The following is an 18,166-nucleotide window of genomic DNA, read 5'->3' as shown; positions in this document are numbered from 1 at the left end:
CAGTTTGGGAGGTGATGACTGGCAGCAGGAGGTGAGCGGGCAGGTTCTCTGCCTGCAAAGACAGTCTCAGACACCCTCCAGTCCACCCTGGCCCTTCCTGACTGGCATCAGCAGGGAGGCAGGAGCCATCTTCCATATGTTCCTATAGCTATAGTGTAGGTCTTGGGCTGTGTTCACCTCCACCTGCTCTGGAAGCCCGAGATGATGTGAAACAGCCTGTGCAGGCTTGGGATGCCTGAATGCCTGCTGTGCCAGGAAAATGTGGTTACAGGGGGCTGTGGAGGACTTGCCCCAGCTCCCAGGGTCCCCGAGCAGAGCTGGGTGGCCGTCCTGGGTGCTGCATCCCTATGGACAAATTAACTCACCAGTCTCCTTGTGCTGATGGGCAGTGGCCAGGTTGAAGTTGCTTGCAGGGCTGGCTTAGAAACGTGTCTGTGGCCGGGTCTGAAGCAAGGTGCACAGTGAGGAGTCCTGCAGCATCCCCCTGTCACCAGCCTTGCCTGGCTCCTGGCAGCACTGTGCAGCACATTCAGGACATTATTCCTCAAGACCCTTTCATTCCCATTTTGCTCTTGCCAACTGCCTTCTCCAAAGAACTTCTCCCTGCAAAAGAACAAAAAGTGAAATCAAAAAGTGCATCAAGGTTTTTATCTGGACGCAGAGGGCCCTTGGAGAGCGCTGGGGTGAGCAGGCTGGGCAAGGACCACGGGCTGCCCACCCCAGCACTCCCGGTGCATCAGACTGCAATGAAAGATTTTATTGCCCACTCATCTAGCCCATATCAGTCAGCTATTTGGCTGCAGGGGAGGCATCCATTCAGAGCCAGTTTACAGCAGAGTCTTTATTTTTATTTTAAAAGCATCTGGAAATTAAAAATCCCCCTTGGCACCCGTCCACTTTGGAGGGAGAGCCAGGCCTGTCATCTGGCCAAGCAGCCCCGCTCTATATGGGTTGGATGGATCCATCACCGGGATGGTTTTCCAACCTGAGCAGAAGCGGGATGCTGGCTCTTTTCCATCAGCTCCACAAAAGCCCCATGTCGAGCGTGGGTTTGGTCCTTGTGCCATACATGTGGTCTTTGTGCTGTATGTGTGACATGGTGTGCACATCATCAGGGGCTGGTCGGGATGCGCTGTCTCCAGCCCCGTGCTCTTCCCCAACCCCAGGAAATCTGTCACAAGGTGCTTTGGCCAAGACAACGAGCAACAGGCTGGTTGGTGCATGTAGGGTTCGCCTCAGGTGAATGGCACCAATGCAAAACGTGGGTCACTGATTTCCATTGAAGGGTAGCTGCAGGTCTGGAAGATGCTGGTCACCAACAAGCTGACCCCATGGGGAAGGCACATCACTGTGGCTGCTTCAGCAGTGACACTACCCACTGCTGGCCAAACCTCATGGGACAGCGCTGAGTTTATAGCAGAGCCCTGGGAAGTTCTCCGTGAGCAGTGTTTTGCCCCCAAATCCAAGTCATTTCATTGACATGGCCTTAGAGCACAAGTGTGATGGGGAACGGCTGAGGGACCTGGGGGGGTTTAGTCTGGAGAAGAGAAGGCTCAGGGGGGACCTTATCGCTCTCTGCAACTGCCTGACAGGAGGCTGGAGCCAGGAGGGGGCTGGTCTCTGCTCCCAAGGAGCAAGGGATGGGACAAGAGGAAATGGCCTCAAGCTGCACCAGGGGAGGGTTAGATGGAGATGAGGAACAATTCCTTCCCCAGAGGGTGCTCAGGCATTGGAACAGGCTGCCCAGGGCAGTGCTGGAGTCACCGTCCCTGCAAGTGTTCACACCCCGTGTAGCCAAGGCCCTCAGTGCCATGGGTTAGTGGTGGCCTTGGCAGTGCTGGGGAACGGTTGGACTGGATGATCTTAAATGTCTTTTCCAACTCAGTTGACTCTGCAAAGTCCTGCTCTTAGCAAGAGCTCGTCCTTGCCAGGAAAGACCAATTTCACCATCACACAGACCGGTGAGTGCCGGGCACCAGGACACACGAGCAGAGACTCTTCTCTAATCTCAGCAAAGCTCTTGCAAAGCCCTCCCGCACATACATAAACTAGGCTTTTCCAGAGGCTCATAAAACTGAAACAACTGTGGTTGGATCCTTACGGCAGTGGCAACGCTCCCGCCTCTAGCACAAAGCCTATCTTCCCCACTGGTTTTCAAGTCCCTGTTTCAAAGTATGGAAGCACTAGGTGTTTCCAAAGAAAGGATTTCCTGAATTATTCTAACCCTGAAAAAACAATGTGTTCTTCTGTGCCCTGGCTCTTGCAGGCAGCTGAAGTGCGGGGTTGAAATGTTCCCCAAAAAAAGAAGGAAAAGAAAAAGCCGGAGTCATGACATAAGGATCTTGCGCTTTGAAGGCACAAGCAACCTCCAGAGGAGGCTGTGCTACCAACTCTGCCTTTAATAATATCTGCCAACTTTGTGAGCAGTGTACATTGTTTAAAGAATCTAATCAAGTTATATGTTCCTTTTGAAGTCAGACAACTTTGATTTAACAATGGCTTCAGAGCTTTGAAAAACCCAATCTTTTCTAGTTTGTCTTCCATGATGGCTCCTTACCTGTCTCCCACCATTGAATAAATCATCATAAACACGAACCAGATGCCTAATGCTAACAATAACTTTAGAGAGCCCTGCTTCCCCTAAGATGTATGGGCAATGACTAACACACTTTTAGCCTCCAGACTTAATTTAAAGCATTCTGAAACTGTGCACTGGTGAGATGAAGGCTGCCCGAGACAATAACTTTTACATTTAAAATTAATCTCTGTTTTTAGCAGAGATTATTTTAGCAGAGCAAAGTCAAGCTTGTCCTCCCTCAGCCCTGGTGTCAGCCTGCCAGGGCTCCGTGCAACCATGGCTGCGTTTCCATGCATTCATGCCTGAAGACGTTGGAAAAGGAAGAGCTTACAGAAAATCAGGTGTCTGTGTTTGAATGCATGGGATCATTGGCTGCTGCAGCTTGTGGTGAGCACGCAGCAGCACAACACAGCTCCTTGCAGCAAACCTGGCATTATTTTCAGCTGAGATGTGACAAGGGACAGTGCTGAGCCTCCTCCACACACGATGCTGTGTCCAGCAGGGAGCAGTTGAGCTCACCTCAGCCTCTGCATCACCAACTGAGCCAAAGCACTTTGAAACCTGGAACTCCCCTTGCCTGGAGCCAGATCGCCGATGCAGCAGCTCAGGGGGATGTGCTGGTGGGAGATGGAGTGATCTTGACCCACAGACCTCAGCCTGCAGAAAGCCTGTAGCCAACAGCTGCTCCAGAGCTGCTCCGTAGGGAATATATTGCTTAACAGAGGAACACACTTAAATGCATTACTAGTACAGCTAAATTGGTGCCTGGAGATAGAGCTCTGGCAAAGAAACAAAGTTTTGAAAGCTTCCTTCGATATTTTCACTCTCCTATGCCTGCACGCACTGAATTGGGTTGATCTTGCCTTTTTGTTTGCATATATTTGACATCCCTTATCGACAAGGTTTGCTGTCTTACGCATTTGAAGCAATAACTAAAAAGCATAGGGGAGAAGGAAGGATGGGAGGAAATCTTTGATCTTCCAAAGTTAAGGAAATTCGTATTAGGCAACGTCTTCCATGCAGCCATGCTTTGCCTGTGTGATGTACCAGCACAGCATGGCACAGTGGGAAGCTCAATGACACAGAATTTCCTGTCACGGAATGAACTAAAAAGAGTCATCACTAAACATATACCTCCCGGGAGGCTCCTGGGGAGCTCAGGGGGATTATTTCTCCATCCTGAACTTCATGGCACCACCTCTGTTTTGTTAAAAGACCTTTGTACAACAGCCTCCCGAGCAACCAGGTCACACTTAAGCCCAATGCTTTGTTTGAAGCCACGGCAAAGATACTATGTGGAAAACAAAAGCACACCAAGACAACCAGGGAAGATTTTCCAGGAGCTTGCCCTTTGCATGAAACTTGTGTTCTCTTTGCATCACAGCCTGACTTTTCCTGGTTTCCAGCTGCTTGGTGAAGATTCACAGAATCACGGAATGGTTTGAGAAGGGACCTTAAAGCTCATCCAGTTCCAACCCCTGCCACGGGCAGGGACACCTTCCACTAGAGCAGGTTGCTCCAAGCCCCTGTGTCCAACCTGGCCTTGAACACTGCCAGGGATGGGGCAGCCACAGCTTCTCTGGGCACCCTGTGCCAGCGCCTCAACACCCTCACAGGGAAGAACTGCCTAAGAGCTCATCTCAATCTCCCCTCTGGCAGGTTAAAGCCATTCCCCTTGGACTGTCCCTACAGGCCCTTGTCCAAAGCCCCTCTCCAGGTTTCTAGACTTTTTATTTAATTCTGATTCTCAAATGAAAACTCACCAAACTATTTGATATGGGGAATGAGGCAAAGCACAGAATGGCTTGAGGGGAGTAAAGACTCTGGACCCACTATCTCCCAGGAAACTTTCGCCACCTGCGAAAGTGCTCTTTTATAACAACAGGAGAGCTCTTTGCCAGCATAGGCTCCGCCAACTCTCCAGCCATGCTTGCAGCAATGCCAAATCCACCTCCAGAAGAAGTTAGTAGAGAACAAGAATATAAAAGACCATGATTTATGCATTTCAAGCCATGTTTTTGATTATGTAGAATAGCGAGCAAAACCTGAAAAGCATCTTTTATAGAAAAAGTTAATTCTGTATGATGCTTTTTCCTTATAAATGATGACTTACCTGTCTCTGGGGTTATGGTCTTTGTACAACAGAGCACATGTCTGTTCTGGTTCCTTACATCTGAGATACAGATCCCAGGCAAACAGCTGTCCCATAGTACTGTGGGGTTTTCATGACAAATGGGAATCCTTCACAGGCAGCTTTCATTTCTTCATCTGAAAGTCTCAATACATTAGGAGTTGCCAGAGCACTGTGAAATTTCATATCTACTATGCCATCACCACTCCAAATGCTTTCAAATTAACAACCAGCCAGATTTCCTTTCTATGACCAAGCAGGAAAATAAAGAGAAAAGACAGAAATTATTACATTACAGAATCCCTTCTCCTCCAACCCACTCAGCAATCACTTTGTAAAATGATATGAAAGGTTATTTACATTGAGATACATCTAAGGGGATGAATAAGAGCAAATGCTCCAGAACAGGATCACAGCTGTTTCCTTTCTTACCCTTACCACTGAGCAATCATCCTCATGCTGGGTGCAAGCCGGGGCTGCCACGCTCCGGGACACGCTCAGACAGGATCCTGGCAAAGTGCAAGGAAAATCAGTGGGAAATGAGCATTTTAAGTCATCTCACAAACTCATTATCCGTTTAATTTCTTTTTTAGCTCATTCCTGTTTCTGATTCCTGTTTGGGTTTGGAATGGGGCATCTTTGGTCCCTGTGCATGGATGAGGACAGGCACACAGGGAACAGCCCTCTCTGTAGGTCAGGCCTGCTGTTGCATTGGCAGTAACAGTTTCCAGGAAGGATAGAATGGAAAGCAAGACAACAGTGCAAAAGGAGCGTTTTATAGCAGTGTATTGCACAGCTGTCCCACCATTGCCAACACACACTTCCAAACATGGTGGGATGCTCAGCAAAAGGCTGGAATCATGGCCTGATGCCTTTTCAAAGTCAGGATCCCAGGCACCCATTCAATGCATCTGGCAAGAAGATTGTACATCTAAAAATAATGAGAGTGATATTCAAAAATCAGGGAAATTCACTTTTATGTCTCATGACTCTGGGCTCTTCCTGTTAATTGCAACGTCTTTTGATTGTGCCTTTTCAAACCCTTATCTATGGCCCCATCTGCTTGGCAGCGAGAAGGGGATACACAAGCTTTGATAAGGTCTTGCAGGGCTTTGAGACCTTGGATGGTCAGTGATGGGAGATCACACCCAGGCAACCCCAGGGATCCCCTGGTCTGACAGTCTGTGTAGAAAATCTGTGTGAGTGACCTAATAGCCTCAAAAATTGCCATGGTGAGTAATCCTCCGAGATTTGGTGCTGCCCTCATAAACACAGGCTTGGCAAATGCTGCCTTTCGCTCTTTTTTAAGCATCAAAGGATCACATTTGCTTTTAAAGTGATGTTTAGTCATAATATTCTGTATCTACAAGTCACTTGCATTGAGGGGAGGATGTAGCCACCTCAAAATAAGTGCTGCAGGAGCTGTTCTGCTAACTGATATACTTGAAAAATGCTGGATACAGCAGATGCCAAGGCACAGCTCTTTTATACTAGCCACAGATGATGGTAGGTTATGTTCTATGCTGGAAATGCACACTTGTTTTACTTCTGCTTTCACTGAGGACAGAATTCTGCATTCCTGTGCTTTGTATAATTCTTCCTTCCCCCTGCTATAGCTCATAGCAAAACTTTAGCCTTGAAGAACTGTGGTGGGGCAGCTTTTATCAAGGGGGCTCCAGGGGCTTCTTCTGCCTTCTTATGCCATAGATTCATCCAAAAGGGATTGCCAGGGCATAGGTTCAGCACCAATTTATATGTATAAACAGTGATGCAAAAAATCAGAAAAGAAGCAAATTTTATTACCTCTGTGCTTCTGGGGCAGACTGAGCAGCTTTGACTTCTTCTGGTGCCTTGAGGACAAGACTGTCAGGGCTGTTTCTTCTCGTTCCTTTTTCCTAGGTAGCTTTTAGCCTATGTGAGGAGATCACAGCAGAGAAAAAGGAAGAAAAAGAACCCTCTTTCTTTAGGCTCTTGGCTGAACCCCAAAGATTCCAAACACTTCTGCTAGGGGTTGATTCCCCCAGCAAGTCTCTCAGCTCTCATCTCTGACTGCTATAAAACACAGACTGTTTACGTGAGATCAGCACATGCTGACATTGCTTTACACTTCATGGCACATGTACTTCACCTATCAATAGCGATGGGCAACCCATCCCTGCAAGCCTTTTAGTGATCTTGTGATTACTATGGGGTTTTATTTAATGAAAGGGGAAGCACAATGGAAGTCATGCAAATGATTAAATACAAAGATCTGTTGATCTTGTGAGACCATCGGATCTTTAAGAAATCTCACTCCAAAGGGAAAGGTAGGTTCATTTAAACCGTGCTTTTCCAATTTGGGTGTCTAAATCAGTACTGCAGTCCTTTAAAACAGCCAAACTCTGTAGGAATTGCCATAGAGAGTGAGACACAGAGTTCTGGCTGCCAAGTGTAAGAGAGAAAAATGTGAGAAACTCCATAACAGGCAAACATGGGGTAATCTCCCTCCCCACAAAGAGCTCATCTGAGCCCTAAAGCATTGACCAAGAGGTTTTGCCCTACCCAAACCACTGTTTGTGTGAACTCTCCAGCGACGGCTCTTCTCCATAGGAGGATTCTGCAAAGCTTTTGATAATTTTATGGGAACACCTCATTGCATATTTCAAGCATTCCCCCTTTGCCATCTCCCTCCCCGAAGCACACTAACCTCCCCAGTAAAACACAGCCAGAGACATAACGTCTCGGGCTCTTTGGGTACCTGACTGCATGGAGAAGCCTTCGCTGCTGTGGCTGTTCCAAAGCTGCTCGTGCGAGGAGCGTGGGTTCCTCACCAGCAGACTCCCCATTCCCAGGGAAGGGAGTGCCGGGCAATTAGTCACTGTAAAACAGGCTAACAAGGGTAAAGAGTTAGGGCTTGCCTAGGCCCCAGTAAAACCCAGTGCTTTATGCGACTCAAGATGCCGCTGGAGGAATCTGGCTAATCTTTTACTCTCCTAGTAAATCATTCATTGAGGCCATCTGTGAAATATGAGAGGAGCAGCTCCAACCCAAGATTCCCGCTTAGCAAAGCTTGGCCGGAAAGAAGCTTTCCTGATAAAGTTGATAGCTAGTCCAAGCCCTCGTGATTTCCAGCAGCATTAATCCTGCTGGGGAGATTAGAGAAGCAACCCTTGAAGGTCCTGAAGTGTGACCGTGCATTTCAGCAAAGGTCAAGGGAGAAGAAAAAAGAGGAAAAAGGGAGAAAAAGGGGGGAAAAAGGGAAAAGAAAGAAAAAAAGAATAAAGGGAAAAAAGGGAAAAGAGCAAAAAAGGGGAAAAAAGGAAAAAAGGGGGAAAAAAACTCAAAAAAGGGAAAAAAAAAGAAAAAAGATGAAAGGAAAAAGGAAAAAAGGAAAAAAGGAAAAAAGGAAAAAGGAAAAAGGAAAAAGGAAAAAGGAAAAAGGAAAAAGGAAAAAGGAAAAAGGAAAAAGGAAAAAGGAAAAAGGAAAAAGGAAAAAGGAAAAAGGAAAAAGGAAAAAGGAAAAAGGAAAAAGGAAAAAAGGAAAAAGGAAAAAGGAAAAAAGGAAAAAGGAAAAAGGAAAAAGGAAAAAGACAGCATTTGCCAGGGCCTGGCTCAGGGATACACCTCTTGGCACTTTCTCTTCCAGCAGCCTCTGCACACAGGTCTGCCAAACAGCCCCAGCCCGGCTGCTCACAGCCTCTCCGGGACAGGAGCATTCCTGGGGCTCAAGGAGAGCATCAGCAAAGAAACCTGGTGCCTCGATGGCCAAGGCTGAGCCATGGTTTTGTTCAAGGAGGGGCACATACACCCCTGTCCAGCTAAACCCAGACCCCAAACTTCCCTGTTTTGGGGAAGTTCATGCCCGAATCAAAAGTGTACAGCATGGGATCATGTCACTCTGATGAATAAGTCATCCAAAACACCCCCACCAGCTTTCCACGCCAGGTGGCTTATCTGCATCCTCCACCCAGATTGGGTTCAGGTTTTTAAGCAGCAGTTATTCCTCCTCCACAGGCGTTACTGCTAACCTGGGAATAGAAGAAAGTCCTTAGGCAAATACTTCATAGGGCAAACCAAATAATAGTAAAAAATAGCTTGCAGAAGAAATGGTCTGAACACCTAACTGCAGGATTCAAGAACATCAGCTACAATCTGCCCCCCCTCAGGAATAAAGACAATACAGTTTTTGATGGCTTTTTTTCTCAAGTCTTCTAGTTTCTGAACTCTTAGGATCCCCAATTCCCAGGTGGCTCAATAGCTAGAAGGAACAGAGAGTTTCAAAGTGAAAGATGAGATGCCCCAACTCCTAGAGCCGAATGCTTGAAGAGAAGCGAAGCAAAAACCTGAATAGGAGACAAAGCAAGAGCAAAGCAGCACCTCATTGACCATTACACTGACCAGCTTATTAGTGGTGCATTTGCTGTGGTGGAGAGAAATAAGTCAAGGCAAATAAGATTGGAAGTTGGTTTATTTTGGATTTAAAAGTGAAGTGTTCTTCCTTCCTGCTTACTGTCTACACAACTGTTGAAGAAGCTATTTTACCTTGTGCATCAGCTAAGATGCTCCCCCTTATTCCAGTTAGCTGTAAACCAAGCACTATAAATGCCCCTTCCTGTAATGCTGTTTCTATTCTTAGCATGTTCTGTACCATCCCTGGCAGTCGGCTGTGATGGTACCAACTGCAGCTTGGATGACTGTGAACAGCGAGGGTCTGGAAGGAGAAGCGGTGGGGAGAGCAGCCAGCATCTGCTCCCTGCGTCAGAAGCAAAGTAGGGGAGGAGGAAGATGGTACCCAAAGGGTAGCAGAGAATTGCACAACCTCAGCAGGACCAAGGGTGTACTGTGGCTGTGGCACTGAAAACTGCCTGAGCAGAGGTGCAGAGGAGACAGGTCCCAATGTGCCAGAGCTCATTCCAGAAGGGGATTTCTAATCTCTAGGGGACTACCTAAAGGGGCTACATGAAACCTGGAGAGGGGCTTTGGACAAGGGCCTGTAGGGACAGGCCAAGGGGAATGGCTTTAACCTGCCAGAGGGGAGATTGAGATGAGCTCTGAGGCAGAAGCTCTTCCCTGTGAGGGTGCTGAGGCGCTGGCACAGGGTGCCCAGAGAAGCTGTGGCTGCCCCATCCCTGGCAGTGTTCAAGGCCAGGTTGGACACAGGGGCTTGGAGCAACCTGCTCTAGTGGAAGGTGTCCCTGCCCGTGGCAGGGGTTGGAACTGGATCAGCTTTAAGGTCCCTTCCAACACAAACTATTCTGTGATCTCCTGTCTTGGTGTTCCTGGGACAGAGGTTTTCCACTAGTCGGACAGGACTCACGTTGTTCAGCAGAAAGCTGCTCCGGCCTCCGAAGCTTGATGGATCCTCCACCCTCCAAATCGCACACAGTGAAGGCTGCAGGAGCATCTGTTACAAATCCTCTTCCCTGGGCAAGAGCAGGAAGCACAACTTTCATAAGACTCTTAAATGGAGAAAATCATCCAGGCCTTTTCTTTGCAAGTGCTGCACCCCTCCTGGAGCCCGTTGTGATCTGAGTTGTTTAGAAAGTAAATGGAGTGAGCCAGAGAGACAGTAATGGTTCTTTCTCCAAGAAAGAAAAGCTTAATTTTACCATGGGGATCTTATGTCTGCCATGACCCCTCCAGCAGCTCTCAGGAACACAGGAGGAATTAACCAGCAGTGAGGACTGGTTCATTCTTGCAGATCTATGAAGTTTCATCTTAGTTCTTAACAGAAATATCCCCTCTCCTGCAATTAAACACCCCCCCCCCAAACTCCAAACACACACCACCTTGTCCTCACTTGCTAATGTGCAGCTTCTCCATAGCTTACAGCACTCTCCTTTTTCCATCTAACCAAAACAGACCTAGGTCTTGTAACCTCTTTGGAGATTCCCTGGGCTGCAGCCAAGATGGTCAATGCATGAAGAGCATTCCATGAGTGGCAACGCTGGCAGAGCTGGTTCCAGAAAAGAGAGGGGAAAGGGAAGTGGGAAGAGGATTACCAAGCTCAGAACCATTTGTTGTTTGCTCCTGGTTAATATCTATTCAGCTAGCTAGAAATTGAGATCAACAGCTAGGATTTTTCCACCCAATCTGTGTGAGCCAGCAGTTGGGTTTCATTCAAGTAATTGTTCTAATGAATAATAATGTCTTATTATGACTAGAGGGCTTATTGCTAGAATGTTGTACTAAATTCAATAACCTGAACTCACCATATATATTGTCCCTCTTGTGGGAGCTTCAGCTGTTCAAGAAGTAGATTCAGAGTTGCGTGATCATCCCTAAAACCTTCTCCCCTAAGTTCCAACTTTGGAGAACAAGTTGTTCATCATATGCTGAATTCAGCCTTGGAGTAACTCCAGTGAAAACAAAAGGAGTAACAACAGGAATGGATTAGGCCCAATTGCTTTCACATTTCTCCAACTTGAATTTTCAATTCCAGTACTAAAGGAGGAGTAAAAAGAAAAAAACCCTAAAACCCCAATGTACGGCACAGTGACAAATACACTTCAAAACCTAAGTCTGCCTATGCTGTGGCCTCATGCCCTTTGGAAAGTGCATCATGGTGAGCTTCCCCAAGCTTACCTATAACAAAACCCTGCTGTTATTTGGCAGGAGCATGATATATTCCTACTCCTGCCACTGTATTGTACCAATTTTTGCACAGAATGGTCAAATGGCCCATGGCAGGGGGTTGCAATGAGATCTTTGAGGATCCTTCCAACCCAAACATTCTGTGATTCTATGAAACCCATCCGGCAGTTCTAGGCTGAAGGAATATTGACCTCACACACATCTGAAAAAAGCAGCATCTGCCAAACTGAGATACAAAGTCAGAATCACAGAATCAAGGACTTCATTTCATAAAAGCACATTAAGATTGAATAGTGTGTGTGCTGTACCAACCCCAGGCACAGCTCAGGAGAGGGCACATCTCACCTACAGACCTGTATTTGATAGATCATCTCCTCGGCATCTCTCTGTGTGAGCCAACAGAGATTAAGTGGAGTAAGGACTGAGATGGAGAACCCCAAGCCCCTCTGCTGGCTGTTGAACCACGCTTTCTCTCAGTGTTTGCTGCACCACTCTCTCATTAGCTTTTAAGTTCCTTCTAACTCTGACCTGCTGTTTCCTGCCTGGGCTGATGGGCCACGAGTGCAGTTGCTTCCTCTGGGCAGTTCCTCAGGGCACCCTTTCAGTGGCTGCCACATGGTGTTAGCCCAAGAGAAAACGTTGCTCTTGTTTTCACTGGAGCTATTCCCAGCTTATTCCAGAGTGTTATAAAGAGGGTAACAGAATTATCCAGTGATCAAACAACTAAACTGCAAGTCAGAAGCCCTGGGTTCCATTCCTAGCTCATTAAACCAACAGTAACCAGATGACCTCTTTGTGCCTCCAAACCCTCGTTTGAAAGTTGATGATGACACTCAAAGTTATTCCTATACGAGTCAGAAATTTATGACACATCGCAGCAGCACCAAATGTTAAGAGCAGGTTTAACCCATGAGCTTTACAAAGCAAATGCCCAGCTCCATTCAGCTGGCAGGCTGGAAGCCGAGGAGCTCAGCTCAGCTGCTATCTAGCGCCGAAATCACTGCACATTGTTTGCAAACTTATCAGGAGTGACTTGAATTGTGAATTAGCTTCAGCAAGGCAGCTGGCAGGCTGCTGAGGCACACAATGCCTGCTGAATCTGCACTTCCTGTTGGAGACGTGCGAAGGAGAAGGCAAACTATGAAAGAGCAGAGAAACCCCTCCCAGCTGAAGGCAAGGCTACGTGCAGCGCAGGCGTAACAGGGCCAGCCGCTGCTCCAGGCGCCAAACCAGAATTCCCAGCAACAGTGGTGCTGGTGGCACTCAGCCCTGCACAGTGCTTGCCATGGAGAGATCCCAAAGCACTCTGTGAAGAAGAGCAGGCTCACCCATCTTCTCTCACCTCCTTGCTATGCTGGGTTAGGCTGCAGAGCTAGAAAGGCAGCGGTCAGACCCTCATAGACCCATGCTATAACCCTGCAGGCACACAGCCCAAGGTTGATACTTGCTTATCTTTACATTGAATCATAGAATTAGGGTTGGAAGAGACCATAGAAACATAGGTTTGGGTTGGAAGGGACCTTAAAGCTCATCCAGTTCCAACCCCTGCCACAGGCAGGGACACCTTCCACTAGAGCAGGTTGCTCCAAGCCCCTGTGTCCAACCTGGCCTTGAACACTGCCAGGGATGGGGCAGCCACAGCTTCTCTGGGCACCCTGTGCCAGCGCCTCAGCACCCTCACAGGGAACAACTTCTGCCTAAGAGCTCATCTCAATCTCCCCTCTTCAGCTTAAAGATCTAAATAGATCTATAAATAGAGGGTAGATCTAAATCAACCCTCTTTCAGCTTGGTTTTCAGTAAATAATACAGTCTATGTCAACAGCAGCAGCAGACACCAAGCCAAGTTCCAGCCAGCCTTGCCCCAGCACTCACTTGGACACGGCACTGGAGCACAGCTGCCTGGTGGGATGCTCGGTCCATGAAGGCAGATGCTCTCCATGCACTGCAGGTTACAAAGCTGAAACTGCTGTAAATTCACCAAGATCCAGCTTCCGTGTGTGCCCACACAGAGAAATAACAGAAAGGTGCTTCCTGCATGTGGTCTGATGGGAAAAACCCCAGCTTGAAATTCACTGAAACCAACTGAAATACGCCCAGCATGCTTCTGAAAGACTTCACAGGGCTGGGAAAACAGCCACTGTGTAATATGCTCCTAGAAAAGCTCTCTTGCTGTGATAGGGCCTATTCATTCATTTCAGGTTGTCAGTAAATTTGATCGAAGCCTCCGTTAGCACAGGATTGTGTTATTCCTTATAACCAAAGAGCATCTGCCTTTTCTGTCTCAGTTTTTAGGTTATTAGTACAATGAAGTGCAAACCTCACTCTGGGAAGTTGGCATTTAGTGGGAAAGGAAGAGGTTACACTGTGAGTGAAAAGAAACCCGGAGAAGCCGCAGGATGAGCGTGGTTTAGACGCTCCAGCCGGGATTCCCAGCACTCATCAGACACCACTCCTTGCTTTGCAAGCCACGATACGCCATCCCGTGGTCATCCCATCCCGGTAACTTCTCATGGCTCATTCCAAGTACCCAACCCAGCTCAATCAGCGTTGCATGTGCTGGCACTTCTGCCCATTGTCAGTTCTAAATGCTCTGTGTTTCTTCTTGCTACTGCAAAGCAAGGCTGCAAAACTGCAGATGCTCTCCCCAAAATACCTGATAAACCTCAAAAAGTGCAAGATGTAAGACGTGGCTGTGGCAAGGCTGGTGTGATCTCTGCATACACCTATATCACAACTGTTCCTCCTATATCACAAATGTTCCAGCATGAGCATTCTGTTGGCAACAAAGATAACTATGACACTTCACAGGAAACCATCGCTTTCATAGAACCCCAGCCTGGTTTGTGTTGGAAAGTATCTTAAAGCTGATCCAGTTCCAAGCCCCTGCCACGGGCAGGGACACCTTCCACTAGAGCAGGTTGCTCCAAGCCCCTGTGTCCAACCTGGCCTTGAACACTGCCAGGGATGGGGCAGCCACAGCTTCTCTGGGCACCCTGTGCCAGCGCCTCAGCACCCTCACAGGGAAGAACTGCCTAAGAGCTCATCTCAGTCTCCCCTCTGGCAGGTTAAAGCCATTCCCCTTGTCCTGTCCCTACATGCCCTTGTCCAAAGCCCCTCTCCAGGTTTCCTGGAGCCCCTTTAGGCGCTGGAGCTGCTCTAAGGTGTCCCCTTCAGGAGCCTTCTCTTCTCCAGGCTGCCCCAGCCCAGCTCTCTCAGCCTGGCTCCAGAGCAGAGCTGCTCCAGCCCTCGCAGCAGCTCCGGGGCCTCCTCTGGACTCGCTCCTACGGCTCCACGTCCCTCTCGTGCTGTTGCCCCAGAGCTGGACACAGCCAACACCAGCCTCCTGCCATGCCATGCCATCTCATTCCTGCTGGGTGACATTCCTCCTCCCGCTCCTCCGCTATGGCACTCTGTCCCACCAGGTCCCCCATGTCCCCCCACTGCACCCGCAGCTTTTTGGGCATCTTTGTCCCACTCCTACACCCTCAATTCCCTTCTCATTTTCCCTCTCCCCTCATGAGGGGTTTTGCCCACTGATGTGCAGCACATGTCTGACAGAAGCTGGCAATCCTGTTCAGTAACTATTCTGCTAAAGACAAGAACTGAGCATCCAGCCTTGCTTTGGTTGGCCCACAAATGCAACCAGAACCTTCCAGGCTGATGCAACTGAGTGTAAAAGGGGCAGGAGGGAAGCTGTGGAAGTCCACACAAGTTCAGCGAGCCCTCTGTACCCATCCTTGCTGCCCATGTGGTCACCCTACCCGAGCTGCCTCACATTGCTCATGCTGCTGGGTTTTACTACAGAAGAGGAAAGGAATAAGGAATAAATAAAAAAGAGAAGTGACCAGCAGCAATAACAGTCCTCAAAAGGCAAATGTTTCCTATTACAGCAGTGGTTCTTTGAGGCTTTGATGTCACTTCTCCCACACAAAGCTGTTTCTTTCACAGTCTGTTCTTGCACACGATCAAGATGTTACACGTACGATACACGGCACATCCTCAATTCTTATTTAAAGCACATTTGTCCCCACCCTATTTTGTTCTCTGTATCGCTTTCCAAACCAATACTCACACATCGTAGCCATAGAGGCAGTTTGATTCTAGCTCCCCTTGTCACATTTATTTTAATTCCAAATTCTTGGAGGTTCTGGTCATCCCCGGCAGTGTTCAAGGCCAGGCTGGACAGAGCTTTGGTCGACATGCTCTAGCGTGAGGCATCCCTGCCCATGGCAGAGGAGTGGAACTGGGTGATCTTCAGGTCCTTTCCAACCCAAACCATTCTATGATTCTATAAATAGAGAAGCATTGACACTTATCGAGGGTTGAGGCTGAGCTGCTGTTTGTGGCAGTAGCTGAATTTTTCACACAATTTAAGAGGTGTGTAGAGCAAAGGGTTTGCTTCATCAGAGGCCAGGTCCAACATTTCAATTCTGGACCAGCTAAAACTTTAGCAGCATTCTTTACTCTACTATAGCCCATAGTTTTTGATGTGACATGGTTTAAGCCACCTACTTCCCACCTGCAAGTTACAGATCCTAACATTTCATACTGAACCAATTGCTGACTGTGCATTACAGCTCTCATGACAAATTTAAGTTGCAAATTATTCGGGGCGAGGAAAATCTTGTTGTTCTAGCACCATAGGGTTTTCATGGTGTGCATTACAAACTCCCCCAATACAAATAATAGCCTGGCACTTCTGCCAACTTACTTCACTTTGGTGGAAGTTCCAACACGGTGCGGGCTGCAGCAGGATGTAGGTTTCTTTAGGTGCTGCAAGGGTTAAACCAGTCGACCTCTGGAAAAACAAGCACATGTCATTGCCTCCAAGATTCATTGGACTCGTGGTGTTAAACAGGAGTTACTCCTGCACAAACTGTATCCAAATGTCTTGCAGAATTAACACACAACGGATAATTCTTCCAGAAAACACACATTGCCTTACCTGAAAAATAACCCAAAATCCCAAACTCTGTTATACCCCAGAACAAGAGACTTGCACAAGGAATTTTACCACAGACAGTCCACCTACAGCAACTAACAGCAAATACTGTGTTTGTATAAAAGGTAAAGATCTCATGGCCCTCAGAAACAAGCTAACAGAGACTAAAGGAGTTGGAATTACTGTACAGTGTAAGGTGATGCTTTTGGGGCAGAAAGGAACTGCTCCACAGCCTGGTATCCCAAAGGGCCCTGCTGAATCACAGGCCTCTGTGATGGTTTGTAACTGCAAACCATTATTGAGAGACTGAGACAGGCCTCTGTGTGCGAGAGATGAACAAATCTCGTGGCCTTCCAGTGATAAGTTCTTGCTTTACAGCAAGGAGTGTTTGGGGGTGAAAGCATATTGGATTGTGTCATATTACTAATGATATATTCAAAAGATTATTTCCTGCAGTTAAAAATGAAGAGTCTGGTATCAAACCAGCTGAATTGGTTCGCTAAAAACAGGTTATTTCTTTGTTCTGTGTTTTCAGGTGTTATTTCTTCTAAACCCCCCCAATCTTTCGTGCTCACCAAAGCTAACATGCATTCTTTGTTAACAGCAAGGACCTACCTGCTTTGCATTTCCCAGCTTTATAATGCAAGCAGCGCAAAACAAATTGCTCCAGGTTTAAAAGGAAAACGTTGGCCCTGGCATGCTAATCAGAGGCAAGACTCAAACCCAAGGCCCAACAGACCCCATACCAAAAGGCTTTAAGATCTAAAAGCAAGTAATAAAAAGCAGCTTTAATGTAAAACGGTTTGGATTGAAACAAGAGACTTCCGTAAGTGCCCAGTACACTAATAAAAGGATAGCCTTGAGGTACGTGTACAAGTTGAAAGCGGAAGCTGGGTGCATTTGTATTTATGGGAATGGCAGCACCAGGCCAGCAGCCACCCCAACCCACTTACTCGAGGGCTCCTCACCCACAGCAGGAAGCAAACCCAGATTTACCATCCTGAAACCAGCTCATTTACTCCCTCAGAAAGCATTCTTGCCCTAAGACAACATCTACTCTTGACTTTAGCCTGATAGCAAAGGTCCTAGATAACCAGCCCTTCAGGAAACCCAACCACCAGCTCCCTGCCCTCTCCAAAGATGGCTAAACCCAAGACAACTGGGACTCCAATTTTGACTAGCAAGCATAGCTTGCTCTTTTTGGGGGTGGATTGAGCAAAACAGTGCTAGACTTGCCAACAGGGAGTCTTCTCCTCTCAGTTTGAACACCCCAGGCTGTCACGAAAGTCTCAGTTGCTTGAAAATGCCTTTTTCATTTGAAAACGAGGTGGATCAGCTACGTCTGCATTGAGGGGTAGAAGTCTAATTTATAGTGAAAGGAGCTGGTTCCTACCTCCTTCTGACTGGGTCATCTGGTACCTCCAGTGACTCAACTTCTATCAACCACCAACTTTGCTAAGGATTATTTAACAGATCCCAAAAGAGACTGAAATATTGACTGGTGGGCAAAATCCCTTTCCACTTAGTATGGACAGCTGCCATTCCTCTAACAGCCTTGGAATACAAGAGGCGGTTTGTACTGCTCCAAAAATATTGCTTGGCCTTTACTCCAAAAAAGCAAATGAAACAATTCTATGACTTCATGAAATACTTGAATCCACGTTAACGCAAAGCTGTTTTATTATGAAGTTACCAGGAAGATTGTATGCAGATGAAATTCCTGCAGGAAAAACAAGTTCTTGCCTTTGTTGTCACAAATATATTAGGAAGGTCTACAGATAAGAAAGTGAGTATTTGCAAAACATCATTTCCCAAGACTAGCCTATTGTGTTGGTGCACCAGAATACAAGTTCCACATCCTCCTAAGCCTGCTCAGGTTAACCTCTGCATACAGCCCCCAGTGCGGGTCTGGCTAGAGAAACATGCCAGGTTGAAGTCTTA

The 18,166-nt window shown here is 47.4% G+C and overlaps 1 long non-coding RNA gene across 1 annotated transcript; it reads right to left on the bottom strand.

Annotated features, from left to right (window-relative positions):
- Positions 1 to 366: 366 nt before the first annotated feature.
- On the bottom strand, positions 367 to 7,843 carry LOC115612502. Its single transcript, XR_003993042.1, has 4 exons — positions 7,447 to 7,843; positions 6,513 to 6,620; positions 4,692 to 5,218; positions 367 to 603 (listed from the first exon to the last, which is right to left on the bottom strand). It is a non-coding gene; the product is annotated as an uncharacterized LOC115612502 (long non-coding RNA).
- Positions 7,844 to 18,166: the final 10,323 nt, after the last annotated feature.

The sequence above is a fragment of the Strigops habroptila genome, chromosome 9, assembly GCF_004027225.2.
Source record: "Strigops habroptila isolate Jane chromosome 9, bStrHab1.2.pri, whole genome shotgun sequence".
In the NCBI taxonomy this organism is placed as follows: domain Eukaryota; kingdom Metazoa; phylum Chordata; class Aves; order Psittaciformes; family Psittacidae; genus Strigops; species Strigops habroptila.
The sequence above is the reverse complement of the archived record's forward strand: the minus strand, read 5'-3'. Positions and strand labels throughout refer to the sequence as shown.